General features: G+C 44.8%; 10 pseudogenes; all 10 read right to left on the reverse strand.

Moving 5' to 3' along the window:
- Window positions 1-12262: 12262 nt before the first annotated feature.
- LOC143999425 (5S ribosomal RNA) lies at window positions 12263-12381 on the reverse strand (annotated as a pseudogene).
- Window positions 12382-12481: 100 nt separating this feature from the next.
- LOC143999339 (5S ribosomal RNA) lies at window positions 12482-12600 on the reverse strand (annotated as a pseudogene).
- A 100-nt stretch (window positions 12601-12700) lies between these two features.
- LOC143998992 (5S ribosomal RNA) lies at window positions 12701-12819 on the reverse strand (annotated as a pseudogene).
- A 322-nt stretch (window positions 12820-13141) lies between these two features.
- Window positions 13142-13260, reverse strand: LOC143998862 (5S ribosomal RNA; annotated as a pseudogene).
- A 99-nt stretch (window positions 13261-13359) lies between these two features.
- On the reverse strand, window positions 13360-13478 carry LOC143999445 (5S ribosomal RNA; annotated as a pseudogene).
- A 951-nt stretch (window positions 13479-14429) lies between these two features.
- On the reverse strand, window positions 14430-14548 carry LOC143998531 (5S ribosomal RNA; annotated as a pseudogene).
- Window positions 14549-14682: 134 nt separating this feature from the next.
- On the reverse strand, window positions 14683-14801 carry LOC143998566 (5S ribosomal RNA; annotated as a pseudogene).
- Window positions 14802-14900: 99 nt separating this feature from the next.
- Window positions 14901-15019, reverse strand: LOC143999128 (5S ribosomal RNA; annotated as a pseudogene).
- Window positions 15020-15122: 103 nt separating this feature from the next.
- On the reverse strand, window positions 15123-15241 carry LOC143998703 (5S ribosomal RNA; annotated as a pseudogene).
- Window positions 15242-15942: 701 nt separating this feature from the next.
- Window positions 15943-16061, reverse strand: LOC143998458 (5S ribosomal RNA; annotated as a pseudogene).
- Window positions 16062-16758: the final 697 nt, after the last annotated feature.

A 16758-nucleotide genomic window follows, 5' to 3' on the forward strand; every position in this document is an offset into this window, starting at 1 on the left:
AAGAAAGGCTAGTGAATACAGAATAAAGGCTGGCTTCTACGGAGAGGCTAGTGTATGCAGAACACTATCTAGGGTATAAAGAGAGGCTAGATTATACAGAGAGGCTAGTGCATACAGTGAAGCTATTTTATATAGAAGCCTGGTTAGTGTATACAGAGAAGCTAGTGTGTACAGAAGAAAGGCTAAACAGGCTATAAAGAGAGACAAGTGTTTACAGAGGACAGTTTGGGGTATAGAAAGATGCTAGTTTATACAGAGAGGGCATACAGAAGACCGAAGACGGGCTAGTGTATTCAGAACATAGGCTAGGTATTCAGAGAGTCTAGTGTATACAGTCGGCGAGTGTATAAATAAGACTGGCTAGTTTACACAGTGTTTACAGAGATGCAAGGGTGTACAGAGAAGCTGGTATATAAAGAAGACTACAGCATACAGAAGAAAGGCTAGTGAATACAGAATACAGACTCGTGCATGCAGATAGGCTTGAGTATACAGAGATGCTAGAGTAAACAGTGAGGCTGGGGTACACAGAGAGGCTAGTTTAAAGAGAGGCTAGTATATACAAAGATGTTAGTGTATATAGAGAGATTCGTGTATAGAGAGAGTCGAGTGTATACAGAAAGGACAGTGCATATACAGAAGACAGGCTTGGGTATACATCAAAGCTGACAGTGTATACAGAAGACTGGGTAGTGTATACAGAGTGTCTAGTGGGTACAGAAGACAGGCTGGTGTATTCTAGCTAATTTTTACAGTCTAGTGTATACAGAAGACAGGATGTGGTATACAGAGGGTTTAGTGTATTCAGAGAGTCTGGTGTATACAGTCGGCGAGGTCTACCGCTAATTGTACGGTAATGCAAAATGTTCACAAAACCATCCATTTGCTACCAGACATGCTGCACATATTATGAGTAATGTAACTATCGCTCGCTAACGATGTAAAAAGTTTTATTGCTTTTCTGACATTAACCGAGTATCTCTGACATTAACTGAGTATCTCTCTGCACTAGGATCATTGCACAGTTAAAACACAGTGACAAAACATTTCTTTTTACCGCAGAAAAATGTGAGAAAAGCAGTGTAAGCCGTCTTTCTGCCATATGCTTCAGAAAATTAATGTTCCGCTTTTAAATCCATATCAATTCCACATCCTAATGTAAACTGTCTAAAATTTTAACATTTACTGATAGCAATTACTGATATTACATTATGATTATACCAGTGGAAATGGACCGCGTAATGGAATTGTCAAATTAATCATAATCTCAGAGTTAACTTAGCTGATAAATTTACGATTTACTCAACGATTTACTCAACGATTTAAACTTAGATTTTTTCAGGCTAAGTCAATTTAATCTTAAATAATTTATACTATATTCTACTGTACTCCTAAATAATGTACTGTTTTTCTGTATTTTAGCCGTGCTCATATTTCGTGTTATGTTGCTATTCCGACAATCGGCCTTAATGAGGATATTACTTTGCAACAATCTCTTGATCCCTTTTGTGTATTCACTTTATCTGTATTTATATTTACTGCCTCAATATACTTATTATTATTATATTATAGAGATTACTATCTCTAAATCATTGTAAACGTAACCATAGATATAATGTCTACAGCTAATTTTACGTTAAAGCAAAATTCACACAAAACCATCTTTTTAAAACCTTTTAAAGCCGGCACATTAAGAATAATGCAACCATCTCTCTACCTCTATGCAATAGGATTCTCTTTCTGACTCTATTTTGTATATTACTTCAACTGTCACACTGATAACCATTTGTAACACATAACACTGGCAACACATTTTTTAAAAGCAGCAAAATGCGAGAAAGTGGTTGCAGTAGCAAAGGATAGCAATAAAGTTTGATTACATTAATAACACATAATGCAACTATTTTACATTCACATCAAGCATACATCCTATTGTAAACTGTCTATCACTATTAATTTTCAGGGTTACTGATACATTATGCGGATAACCAGTGGAAACGGAGAAAAGTCAGTGTAAGCCGCCTTCGTGCGTAACAAAATTAATGGCACGATTTACACGTTGGAATTTACAAGCTACGTTAATTTACTCTTAAATAATGTATACCCTTTAGCTGCTTAGCTCACACTTTGCTGTATGTAGCCGCGTTAACTGTATTAATGGTTTCATGTAAGTAACCAATGGGGATTGACATTTCATGTCTATCTCACATCTCTAATGCAATTTGTCTCTTTAAAATTTCATACTTTTCCGGTTATTATACTTTCTCATCCTTAAAGACAAGTTGCTGATATTTTATGATTACAGCAATCATCTCATCTAATTGCTAGTCCGATATTCTAACTTGGTATTACTTTGCAAGGCTCTATTGAACAATGTAAAGGTAAGCTAGATATTTTGTGTATTTCCACTTAAACTCGACCTGTTTATACTGTCTCAATATTATCCTTTCTAATTTTGCTAAATTAGATTATAGGGTTTGCTATGTCTAAATCCACCTTTATTACGTATACTGCTACTTTTAGGATAATACAAAACCATCTTTTGCTTCTTTACACGCTTCACATATTAAGAGTAATGCAATGCTACCGATGTGAACAGTTCAATTGCTCTTCTTACATTTAGCTGGTATCTCTCTGCTATAGGAAACTGAATTTGTATTACAACGATAACTCATCTAATATCAGTCCACTCAGTGCTACCGGGATAACTTTTTCATTTAGAGTAATGAAATGATTTCTCAGTCATTTTGAAGCTACTGCAAAAAACGCTTCCGATCTCTTTTCAACTGCAATACTTAAGCTCTGCAATATAAAGGAATATTTAGCTGCTTAGCTCAAACTTTGCTGTACGTAGCCGTGTTAACTTTATTAATGGTTACCAATGGGGATTGACATTTCATCTCTAATTCACATTCACATTTCTAATGCAGTTTGTCTTTTTGCCATGTCATCCTCTGCCAGTTATTTTCCTTTCTTATCCTTATGCTATATTTGGGGTATATTTACTACATTATTAAAGACACGTAATAAACCCGATTGATAAAAACCTACACACGTCGTTGCTGTCATTTCCTGTATTTCCACTTAAACTCGACTTGTATATACTGTCTCAATATTAATCTGTGTTATTTTGCTATATTTATTATTAGAATAACCAGATTACGATCTCTATATCCTGGTAAACCAACTCACACAAAACCATCTCATTTCTACCTTACACGCAGCAATAAATATTAAGATATTAACATTTAACCGGTATCTCTCTGCAATAGTAAACGGAATGGGTAGATCACTCATCTAATATCAGTCTTCTCAGTGCTACCGGAACAACTTTTACATTTAGAGTAATGCAACGATTTCTCAGTTTTATGAAGCTACTGCAACTAACGCTTTGGATTTCTTTCCTGTTAAATTACGCTCTGCAATATTAAGCCATGTAAATTGTCCTATTGGTCTACTAACAATGCTATGTATAATAATACAAATCTTTCAAAAGCAATATCGTCTCACTACAATACTTACACTCTGCATAATAAATATGATTAATGCGACTAATGCTAATAATAAAGTCGTCTAAAACTCGGCTATAGGTAGAGAATAAAACTATCTTACATCAAAATAAACCATGTACTGCCAAACCAATAACGGCCAATTACTTAACGTCTATCAGTCAATGACTTAACAAAATAAACTTAGCACTCTTTTGTTCTATTTTTTATATATGTAGTTCTCTACATTAACTGTCACATTGATATCACCACTGACAACACACTACTGACCTTTTAACAGCACCAAATATGAAAAAAGCACTGTAACTCTTTACATGATTTAGATGTAGTTGCATTAGCAAAAAATAAAGTCATGTCTTCTGTACACGCTAGCCTTTCTGTATACATTAATCTTTCTGTGTACACCAGTCCCTCTATATAGACTAGCCTCTCTGTCTTCTGTATACACGTGCCCGTAACCTATATACACTAGCCTGCCTTCTTTTTACAATAGTCTCGGTGTCCAAGCCTCTCTGCATACACTAGCCTCACTGAATTCCCCAGACTCTCTTCTGTATACACAAGCCTATCTGTAAACAATAGCTTGTCATCTGTACACACTAGCCTCTCTGTATACACTAGCCATTCTTCTGTATACACCAGGCTCAGGGGAATAACATTAGCCTATCTGTATTACCTTGTTTTACTTTTCTGATTTCTGTTTCTTTTCTAGGGTCTACCTCGCCGTATACCCAAGCCAATCTTATTACCCCAGCCTCATTCCAATTATAATAGCCTCACTGTATACCCCAGGCAGTCTTGTGTTGGGTTTTTTCAGTCTGCTCAGCCATCTTCTTGTAGGGTTCTTCGGGTCAGCCCTTGCTCCCTTTTCCCCACGTATCCTCTCATTCACAAGAAGTTCATTCTCATGTCTGGGTTACCTTGGGCATCAGGCTCATCCTATCCTTCACGGGACATTCATTTGGGTTTGCGTAGCTTGCAGGCTCTTAAGGGGTTCCTTCTCATCTTCAGGTCAAGAGTCGGTGGGTTCTACTCTCACAGCGGTAACTTACAGTTGGCATTTGGGCATATGTCATTTTATGGATGGGATCTTTACCTTTCCTTTTCCACCTATACTTGTGTCTTTTTGCCCTCTTTTCAAGCATACTGACCATCCAGGCCATGGCACACCTCAGGCCTTGGTTCTTAACCACTACAATACAGGGCACTTTCGCCCCCTTCTTTCCCAGCCCAATTTTCAGCTTTCATCGCTCTAGCGCTTTCAGTGACAATTGCGCGGTCATGCTACACTGTACCCAAATGAAATTTTTATCATTTTGTTCGCACAAATAGAGATTTATTTTGGTGGTTTTTATTCACGACTCCGTTTTTTATTTTTTGCGATATAAGCGCAAAAAAGCGGAAATTTGGAAAAAAAACAATATTTTCTTTTTTCTATTTTAAAAGAAATCCAATAAAATCAAATTTTGTCATAAATTTAAGCCAAAATGTATTCTGCTACATGTTTTTGGTAAAAAAAAATCTGTTAAGTGTATAATAATTGGTTTGTGTGATCACGGACATATGTACGCAAATGATCATGTACATATGTGTGCAGGTGATCACGTACATATGTGTGCACATAATCATTGGGACAAGTGATTTTAGTGGGACATATGTGGGGGACATGTTTTTATTATTAGGGACATGTGTTTTTATTTTTTGGGGACATGTGTGTTATGGGGACATATGTGGGGACTGTGTTTACACTGTGTGGTGTGTTGTGTGTTTACACTAGACTGAAGATCAGTGAGTAAAAAGCTGTAAAAAACAGCTCATACTCACTGATCATCAGCCGGCTGCAGCAATCTACTCTCCTCTCCTCAGCGATGACTTCTGTGTGAGGAGAGGAGGAGCCGATTGCCTAGCAACCGGCTGTTTGTTTACATCACATGACGGCCGTGATTGGACACGGCCGTCATGTGATCAGGAGGGCCAATCACAGAGCCCTGATTGACATTCCTGAACGTCCTATCAGAAGTAGACGGCTCCCACCCGGCCGTATATGTGCATTGGCCGGGTGGGAAGTGGTTAAGTAATATCGCATTTCCCACTTGAAGACTCCGATTACAAGTGCGAAGGCTGGCCGCAGGCCAGCCCGTATTTGTGGGAGGAGTCTGAGGGACTATTAAACCCTCCTCCTCTGTCAGGGTCAGGGTTGGTGTTTTCTAGGGAGAGAGACCGAGTTACACAGACTTGCTAGTGTATACAGACGGAATAGTGTATACAGAAGACCAGCTAGTTTATACAGAGAGGCTAATGTGTACAAAAGACAGGCTAGATTATACAGAAGAACGTACTGGATATGCAGAGATGGAGGCGAGGTTATTCTGAGGGAGAGGCTGTTTAACACAAAGAGGCTAGTGTGTGCAGACTTGCTAAAGTATACGGACAGACTAGTGTATACAGAGAGGCTATTTTAAACAGAGAGACTAGGGAAAACAGAGAGGCTAGTGTACAGAGACAAGCTGACAGTGAGGCCGGGGTATAATGAGAAGCTAAGTTATACAGTAGACAGGCTAGTTTATATAAAAGACAAAATTGGGTAAACAGAATACAGGCTGGGGTATAATGAGAGGCAAGATTATACATAGAGGCTAGGGTATAAAGATGTATACAGAAAGGCGGGGTATACCGAGAGACTATGTGTATAAAAGACAAGCTAGGGACGGACTAGTGTATACAGAAGACCGGCTAGTTGATACAGAGAGGCTAATGTGTACAAAAGACTGGCTAATGTATACAGATAGGCTAGATTATACAGAAGAACATCCTGGGTATGCAGAGAGCTCAGCTTCAAGGGATGGCCAACGTGAGTAATATGAGTGAGACTCCTCACCCCCCCCCCCCCCCACCTACCAGATCTGACTTTCATCCCCTTGCCCTCTCTGCCCCGGTCATCTGGTGGCAGTTTTATGCACTCCCTGGCCCCCACCCATTCATAATCCTTACCGACCTTTCCTTCCGCTGCTCACAGGAACATACTGGATGACTTGTCTAATTAACCAACTTGTACAAGACACCGCTATCCTCCTGTCTGACACCGGTCCCCATTGGAGGCGTTACCCCTCACTGTTTGGGTGGTCCCTGCCTCCCCCTGGATGCTCCACATATACCCCGACGACATTGTCGGAGGGGCACCACTTGACAGGTGGCATCTCCCATTGGAGGAAGGGATGATGGCCCCAACCCCTTGGCAGCAGGTTCTTTCATGTACAGACCAGGGCGGCTCATCTTCCCTTCTGGAGTCTTGACCTTAGAGGGGGGAGTTGCACTTTGGGGGGTCTGAGTGATACCTAGTGCGCTGTACTGGAAGGGCTTGACATTCCCGCATATGTGTCCCCTCTCCCTGGTTGCGCCCCTCGTCCCCCCCTCTGGCCCCCACCTACTCTTTGCCGAGATTGCCTTCTGCAGCTTTCGGGGACACCCTGGATGACTTATTTATTGAGCCTATTGGTGCGAGACACTGCTTCCCTCCAGTTTGACTCTGGACCCCCCTGGAGGATTTACCCCTTACTGTTTTGGCGGTCCCAGCCTCCCTCTGGATGCTCTACACAGCCCCCGATGGTGATGCAGGAGAGACACTAATTGGCGGGCCCCAGAACTGCTGCTCGGGTGAAGTCTCCCGTTGGATGGAGGGATGGTGGCCCCAGCCCCTTGCCTGCCGGATTCTCCATGCACCGACCAGGGCTGCTCCTCTTTCATCTTCATGTGGTGACCATGGAGGGGAGGAGTTGAAACTTATGGGGTCCGGGTGGTTGCTGGTGTGAGCACGCTAAAGGACTTGACCTTTCCGCATGTTTGTCCCCTCTCCTTTGCTGCCCCTCCTTCCCTCCCCCCTTCCCTCCCTTACCTCCTTCCCTTCCCTCCCCCCTTCCCTCCCCCCTTTCACTCCCCCTTTCCCCCCTTACCCCCCTCTTTTCCCCCCTTCCCTCCCCCTTTTCCCCCGGGGCGTGGATGGAGGAGAGGGGGTAAGAAGAGGACAATCTGCCAAAGAGAGAAATACATTTGTTCGGGGGCTGCATGTACTTTTGGGGTATGGGACGGGGGGTGGTGGATCCCATTCTGTGATGCCTTTTCTGTTGTGACGGGCTCCCTCGTGCATGCCTACATTTAGGGCGAGCTGAGGAGACCCCTCAGTGCTGACAGTTCTATGCTCTACCTCTGTTTTAATTATACTATTGTTTTTTGGTTCTATGATGTTACTGATTGTCTTTTATTTGCATACCGGTATCAGACGTGACATTTACCACTGCCGGGACTGGGGGGACTGGGATCCGGGGGCTCCCTCTCCGACCTGTCTACCCACCAACCCAAGTAGGACGGCGCTTTAAACCCAGTGTACATCTGGTAAACGCTATAGCATAATTGTGCTGTTTTAGTATACAATTCCTGTACTGTTGAGTGCGGACAACCCTTAATTTCCCTCTCCCCCTGGGGTTGAGGTGCCCGGCCTCTTTTTCCCCTTACCTTTCCTTCCATTTGCCCTTCCTTTTTCCCCCTTAGTTCCCTCCATCCATTACCTACCCAATACCTACCTTGGTTCAACTTTCTTTGCTTTTCTCGGACGTCCCCCTTCCCCTCCCCGAGGAGCGATGGCAGACTCAGTCAAGGTCACCTCTCTAAACGTTAAGGGACTGAACTCCTCTGAAAAACGGTGGATCCTCCTGTGAGAACTGAAGACTTCCTGTACTGATGTGGCCTTTATACAAGAAACACATTTTAAAAATACTAGCCTCCCCTTTCTACGGTCAAGATCCTTCGCTAAGGTCTACCACTCTACTAACCCCTCCTCTAAGACCAAGGGAATCTCCATTCTGATCTCTAGCAGGCTCCCCTCGGTTCTCCAGGATTCTCTGGTGGACCCTGGGGGCCGATATCTTTTTCTTAGGGGCCACATTGGAGAGCTCCTTTTTACATTTGCCACTGTGTACGCTCCCAATGATCACCAAGACACATTCCTCAGAACTACCCTGCACAGATGATGTGACTTTCGGGAGGGCCAGTTGATATTAGGTGGGGACTTTAATGTCCCCTTTCGCCATCGGTTGACACTTCTGCCTCTTGCTCCTCGCTCCTCATTTACTCTAGAAAGCGGATTACTAAGTGCTTACTGAATGACCAATTAGTTGATATCTGGTGTCTGCAACACTCCGGGGAAAGGGACTACTCTTTTTGCTCTTCCCCTCACAAATCATACTTGAGGATAGACTTCTTCTTGATTCCACATGACCAACTGCACTTGGTGAGCTCTTCCTCCATCGGCCATATTACTTGGTCTGACCACGCTCCTGTAGCCCTTACCTACACCCTCTCTAGGAACCCCTCACCTAGGACTCTATTCTGGCACCTTAATGAGAGCCTCCTCCAGATACCGGAAGTTTTAGCAGATGTGACCAGGGAATTGGACCTTTATTTCCAAGAAAACTAAATGCAGGACTGCGACCCGGGGATAATTTGGGAGGCTCACAAGTCAGTACTCCGCAGGGTACTTATCAGGCACGGGGCACGCATCAAACGAACACGGAAGGAACAAATTGCTAATCTGTTTTGTGAACTTGCCTCTGTGGAAGCGAAACATAAACATGCCCCCTCACGGACCTTAGAGATTGAATTGGGGACACTCCGTACCCAGATTACTGACCTACTCCATTATAAAGCGAAAGCAGTACTCCAGTTTTGTCGTAAATTGATGTAGGAATCAGGGGACAAATGCAGAAAAATCTTTGCCAGGTCAGTAAAGGAGTGGAAATCTGCCTCTTACATACAACAGTTGATAGATGAGAATGGCCAGAGGGGCTCTACCCCAACCCAAATAGCCAAAGTCTTTGAAAAATGCTACTCTGATCTCTACAACCTGCCCGATTCAGGGTCCGGACAGGACAATATAGACAGATATGTAACCGGTTCTGGTCTACCAACCCGATCACACTGGAAGAAGTCCAGATGGCCGTGGGACCTCCGAAGGTGGGTAAGGCTCCGGGCCCTGACGGATATACCGCACAATACTATAAGACCTTCCTCCCTATTCTCGGCCCGCGCTTGGTGAATTTATTGAATACTCTGAGCTTGAATGGGGATTTTCCTGAGCATACCCTTAGAGCCCACATCTCGTTGATACCTAAGGAGGGCAAAGACCCGGGCCTATGTGGGAGCTACAGACCCATTTCCCTCCTAAATTCGGTCCTAAAACGATTCTCTAAAATCCTCGCCACGTGATTGGCACAGCACTTGCAGTCCCTTATACATATTGACCAGTTAGGTTTTATTCCCACCAGGGAAGATAGGGACAACACCATTAAGGTGCTTACCCTGGTCCATAAAGCAAAGTCATCTGGGACCCCTTGTCTTTTCGTGAGTACTGATGCCGAGAAGGCTTTTGATCGGGTCAAATGGACATTCATGTTCTCGGTCCTTCGCCATATAGGTCTGAGTGAACGGATGTTGGCATGGATAAGTAAGATATACTCACGCCCTTCAGCTCAACTCAAAGCGAATGGGGTGCTCTCATCTCCCCTTGACATCGGGAATGGGACCAGACAGGGTTGCCCCCTGTCGCCCCAGTTATTCGCACTGTCATTGGAACCCTTTCTCTCCACAATTCGACAAAACTCAGACATAACGCGACTCCAAATCGGTACTATTGAAATCTGCCTACGTAGATGACATGCTGTTCTCGTTGACGAATCCCAGAGTTTCCTTGCCAAATCTCCTTCGGGAATTCCAGATATACGGGATACTTCTTGAAATCAGAGGCCATGGGGGTCGAAGTCCGCCCGCAAACGTTACTAGACTTGTAGTCCAATTTTCGATTTAAATGGACCCATACAGCCCTTAAGTACTTAGGTACTTACATTCCACAGGACAACGCGCGTACGTTTATGTTGAACTTCCCCCCACCCCTTGTCACTAAGATCCGCAGTTTGCTTCACGGGTGGCATTCTGGCCTCCATTCCTGGTTCAGGAGATGCAATCTCATTAAAATGAACATACTCCCTAAATTTACCTATCTTTTCCAAGCTCTCCCGATCCAGATTCCAGTCCCGTTTTTTAAGCAAGCTCAATCCCTGCTCACTCAATTTAACTGGGCCCACAAAAATCCCAGACTTAAGTGGTCACAGCTGACATTGTCTAAACAACAGGGAGGGTTGGTTCTCCCTGACTTGCGATGCTACTACCTGGCCTCCCATCTGGGGCGTGTATTGGACTGGAATGGAAACAAACTTTCTAAGCTCTGGGTGCTACTAGGACAATCTCACTCCCAAATTCCGCTAAGAAGCACCATGTGGTGCTATAAGGATTTACCCACAGAATTGACGTCACATCCCACTATAGGGGCTTCATTGAAAGTCAGTCACCTGATCGCTACCCAAAACACACTCACGTCTTTGACTTCCCCCCTATTCCCTATACGTGGCCATCCGAACTTGGAACCGGGGACCCACTTAGAATTTCCAACCTAGACCATGCGTCTAAATTCGTCATTGATGGAAAATGACCTTCTTTCTCAACCCTAACAGATCCGACAGGGCTTTTTCAAATGCCTTTTTGGAGAGCGGCGCAACAACATCATTTTTTCCATTCCATCCCCAATACTCAAACTTTCGCATGCCCTCAGACGGAGTTTGAGACTCTATGCAGGAGCGAAGGCCCTTTGGTCCACATTCTCTCTCAAACAGATCACCCACACTTAACCTGCCTGTCCAACTGGGAAAAGGACCTTAATTGCTCGTTTTCCCCAGCACAGAGACAACGCATTATCACTTTGGCTCTCAAAACCTCGCTGTGCACGAAGATACAGGAGACAAATTTTAAACTTCTCACCAGGTGGTATTTGACACCATCAAAGCTGCATAAATAATTCCCCTCTTCCTCGAACATATGCTGGAGGTGTGGAGAAGAAGAGGGCACGTTGATCCACATTTTTTGGTCCTGCCCCAGCTTGGTGGACTTCTGGACAGAGATCCGATGCATAACACAAAAATTCACAGACTTCTCCATCCCGGAAGAGGCTGCATTTTTTCTCTTGCACCATTGACAGATTCCCATTAAGAAGTACAAAAAAATAAATTTTACGGCATGTGATAAATGCGGCGAAATCCTGCATCCCTCTCTATTGGAAAAAATGTTCCCCCCCTTTCATTACTCACTGGCTTAGGAAAATAGAGGACATTAAAAAAAATGGAGGACTTGATCCTCACATCACAAGGTAAACAAGAACTTTTTAAACAAACCTGGGACATCTGGAATACCTTTATATTCTCGCTGGAAGGATGTCGCCTGCTATCACCTTAATGCTCTGAGCTTTCCTTGACTGGCCCCTTGGACAGTGGCTGCCATTGTGTCTCGTCCCCTCTTCTCCTTTCCTGATCTTTCACCCCTTCTCTTTTCTTCCTTCCTCCCCTATCTCTCACCCCCTCCACCCACTCTCTCTTTTGGAAAAAGTGGAAAATTGGGAATGACGGCCCCACCCCCCCCCTCTGGATGGATTATGCCGGAGGGACCTGGGGTTTGTGTGACCCTGGATCTTGGTACAGTACTTTATCCGTGCTTTGAATCATTATGATTGATGGAAGGCAGACTCACAGTTGCGAATATACCTGTATCAAGTATTGTTCAGCTGCTTTTTGCTCTGTATTTCTCTGTTGCATTATGTACTCGGGGGACCGTCTTCCCCTGTTTGTAGAAAAAATTATATTTGAAAAAAAAAAAGAAGCCTACGACACCTGGTATTCCCAGGCGGTCTCCCATCCAGGCATTAACCAGGCCCGACCCTGCTTAGCCTCCAAGATCAGACGAGATGGAACAGATTCAGGGGGATGTGGCCGTAGCCAATAACTTCAGGCACTCTCAACTCTCTTGACAAACGCCAAGATGGTCACCTTGGGAAAGAAACAAAAAAAAAACAAGTCAACACCAACAACATAAAAAGAAGTCTACAGCACCTAGTATTCCCAGGTGGTCTCTCATCCAGGTATTAACAAGGCCCGACCCTGTTTAGTCTCTGAGATCAGACGAGATCTGGTGCTTTCAGGGTTATGTGGCCATAGGCAAGCTCTTCAGGCACTCTCAACCCTCTTGACAAACACCAAGATGGTCACCTTGGTAAACAAACAAAACAAAAACAAGTCAACGCCAACAACATAAAAAGAAGCCTACAGCACCTAGTATTCCCAGGTTGTCTCCAATCCAGGTACTAGCAAGGCCCAACCCTGTTTAGCCTCTGAGATCAGAGGAGATCGGGCGCTTTCAGGGTTATGTGCCCATATGCAATCTCTTTGGGCACTCTCAACCCTCTTGACAAATGCCAAGATAGTCAACTTGAGATACAAGCGAAAAAAGACAGGTCAATGTCAACAACATAAAAAGAAGAATACGGCACCTAGTATTCCAACGCCATCTCCCATCCAGGTACTAACTAGGCCCAACCCTTCTTAGCCTCAGAGATAAGAAGAGCTAGGGCTTTTTCAGGGTGATGCAGCTGTAAGCGATCTCTTTGGGCACCTCTCAACCCTCTTGACAAATGCCAAGATGGTCACCTTGGGAAACAAGCGGAAAAAAACAAACGAATCAACGCCAACAACATAAAAAGAAGCCTACAATAACTGGTATTCCCAGGTGGTCTCCCATCCAGGTACTAACCAGGCCTGACTATTCTTAGCCTCCAAGATCAGACAAGATTGGGTGCTTTCAGAGTGATGTGGCCATAGGCAATCTCTTCAGGCACCCTCAACCCTCTTGACAAACACCAAGATGGTGACCTTGGGAAACAAGCTAAAAAAAACAGGTCAACGCCAACAACATAAAAAGAAGCCTACGACACCTGGTATTCCCAGGCGGTCTCCCATCCACGTACTAACAAGGCCTGACTCTTCTTAGCCTCCAACATCAAATGAGATCGGGTGCTTTCAGGGTGATGTGCCCGTAGGCAATCCCTTCAGGCACTTTCAACCCTCTTGACAAACGCCAAGATGGTCACCTTGGGAATCAAGCAACAACTTAAAAAAAAAGCCTATGGCATTGAGAAATCCCAGGCGGTCTCCCATCCAGGTACTAACCAGGTCCCAACCCTGCTTAGCCTCTGAGATCAAATGAGATTGGGCTCTTTCAGGGTGATGCAGCCATAGTAGATTTTTTTCAGGCACGCTCAACCCTCTTGACAAATGCCAAGATGGTCACCTTGGGAAGCAAACAAAAAATCAAGTCAACGCCAACAACATAAAAAGAAGCCTACAGCACCTAGTATTCCCAGGCGGTCTCCCATCCAGGTATTAACAAGGCACGACCCTTTCTAGCCTCTGAGATCAGAGGAGATTGGGTGCTTTCAGGGTGATGTGCCCATAGGCAATCTCTTTGGGCACTCTCATCCCTCTTGAAAAATGCCAAGATAGTCACCCTGGGAAACAAGCGAAAAAAAACAGGTCAACGCCAACAACATGAAAAGAAGAATACGGCACCTGGTATTCCAAGGCCGTCTCCCATTCAAGTACTAACTAGGCCCAACCCTTCTTAGCCTCCGAGATCAGAAGAGATAGGGTGCTTTCAGGGTGATGCTGCTGTAAGCGATCTCTTTAAGCACTCTCTACCCTCTTGACAAATGCCAAGATGATCACTTTGGGAAACAAGCGAAAAAAAACAGGTCAACACCAACAACATAAAAAGAAGCCTGCGGCATCTGGAAAACCCAGGCGGTCTCCCATCCAGGTACAAACCAGGCCCAACCCTGCTTAGCCTCTGAGACCAGACGAGATTGGGTGCTTTAAGGGTGTTGCGGCCGTAGGCAATTTCTTTGTGCACTCTCAACCCTCTTGACAAATGGCAAGATGGTCACCTTGGGAAAAAAGGGAAAAAACACAGGTCAACGCCGACAACATAATGAGAAGCGTACGGCACCTGGTATTCCCAGGCTGTCTCCCGTCCAGGTACTAACCAGGCCCATCGCTGCTTAGCCTCCAAGATCAGATGAGATTGGGCTCTCTCAGGGTGATTTGGCCGTAGGCACTCTCTTTGGGCACTCTGAAGCCTCTTGACAAAGGCCAAGATGCTCACCTTGGGAAAAAAGCTAAAAAAAACAGGTCAAAGCCAACAACATAAAAAGAAGTCTACGGCATCCAGACACTAACCAGGCCAGATCCTTCTATGGCACCTGGTCTTCCCAGGCAGTCTCCCATCCAGGTACTAACCAGGCCTGACACTGCTTAGCCTCTGAAATCAGACGAGATCAGGTGCTTTCAGGGTGATGTGGCCGTAAGCATTCTCTTCAAGACACGCCCAACCCTCTTGACAAACGCCAAGATGGTCGCCTTCAGAAACAAGCGAAAAAAACAGGTCAAAGCCAACAACATAAAAAGAAGCCTATGGCACCTGGTATTCCCAGGCGGTCTCCCATCCAGCTACTAACCAGGCCTGACACTGTTTAGCCTCCGAGATCAGACGAGATTGGACGCTTTCAGGGTGATGGGGCCGTAGGTGATCTCTTCGGGCACTCTCAACCCTCTTGACAAATGCCAAGATGGTCACCTTGGGAAACAAGTGAAAAAAAAAAAACAGGTCAAGGTCAATAACATAAAAAGAAGCCTACGGCACCTGTTATTCCCAGACGTTCTCCTATCCTGGTATTAACCAGGCCCAACACTGCTTAGCCTCCGAGATCAGACAAGATCGGGTGTTTTCAGGGTGATGGGGCCGTAGGTGATCTCTTTAGGCACTCTCGACCCTCTTTTTAAAAGCCAAGATGGTCACCTTGGGAAACAAGCGAAAATAAACAGGTCAACACCAACAACATAAAAAGAAGCCTACGGCACCTGGTATTCACAGATGGTCTCCCATACAGGTATTAACCAGGCCGTACACTGCTAGGCCTCTGAGATCAGATGAGATTGTGCGCTTTCAGGGTGATGTGGCCATAGGTGTTCTATTCAGACACTCTCAACCCTCTTGACAAATGCCAAGATGGTCATCTTGGGAAAAAAGTGAAAAAAAAACAGGTCAACGCCAACAACATAGACCCTGGCGGTCTCCCATCTGACCCTGACCCTGACCCTGCTTAGCCTCTGAGATCGGGCGCTTTCAGGGTGATGTGGCCTTAGGCGAACGCTTCGGGACATACTCAAAACTCTTGACAGATGCTAAAATGGTCACCTTGGGAAACAAGCGAAAAAAAAACAGGTCAAAGCCAACAATATAAAAAGATTCCTACGGCACCTGTAATTAGGTACTATCCAGACCGGACCCTGCTTAGCCTCCGAGATCAGATGAGATCGGGCGCTTTCAGGGTGATGTGGCCGTAGGAGATTTCTTCGGGCTCTCTCAGCCCTCTTGACAAATGCCAAGATGGTCACCTTGGGAAACAAGCGGAAAAAAAAAACATGTCAACGCCAACAGCATAAAAAGAAGCCTTCGGCACCTGGTATTCCCAGTCGGTCTCCCATCCAGTTACTAATCAGGCCCGACAATGCTTAACCTCCGAGATCAGACAAGATCGGGCACTTTCAGGGTGATTTGGCCGTAGGCACTTTCTTTGGGCACTCTCACCCTCTTGACAAACGCCAAGATGGTCATCTTGGGAAACAAGTGAAAAAAAACAGGTCAACGCCAACAACATAAAAAATAGAATTTTTATATACAGCTTACCTGTAAAATCCTTTTCTTGAGAGTACATCACGGGACACAGGAGCTTCATTACATAGTGGGTTATATAGGCACCTCTGGTGATTGGACACTGGTTAACCCCCAATTAAGGAGAATTCCTCCCCTATATAACCCCTCCCATATGGGAGGCACCTCAGTTTTGTAGCAAAGCAATAGGAAACCACGTAAAACCCAAGAGGGGTGGGAGCGCTGTGTCCCGTGATGTACTCTCAAGAAAAGGATTTTACAGGTAAGCTGTGTATAAAAATTCTATTTTCTTGATCATACATCAGGGGACACAGGAGCTTCATTACATAGTGGGATGTCCCAAAGCAATGCTCAGATTGAGGGGAGGGAGACACAGATCATAATATATAGACCGCCAAGGACCGGAGGACCTAAACTGCAGCCTGCAGTACACTGCGCCCAAAGGCGATATCCTCTTGCCCTCTGACATCCACCTGATAGAATCTGGTGAATATGTGGACTGATGACCAAGTTGCAGCCTTACAGATCTGAGCCAGGGAGGCCTGGTGATGCACTGCCCAAGAAGCACTTACAGCCCTAGTTGAGTGCGCTT

Source organism: Lithobates pipiens, unplaced genomic scaffold, assembly GCF_037356315.1.
Source record: "Lithobates pipiens isolate NorthernLeopardFrog02 unplaced genomic scaffold, aLitPip1_a1.2 Scaffold_19, whole genome shotgun sequence".
Taxonomy (NCBI): Eukaryota; Metazoa; Chordata; class Amphibia; order Anura; family Ranidae; genus Lithobates; species Lithobates pipiens.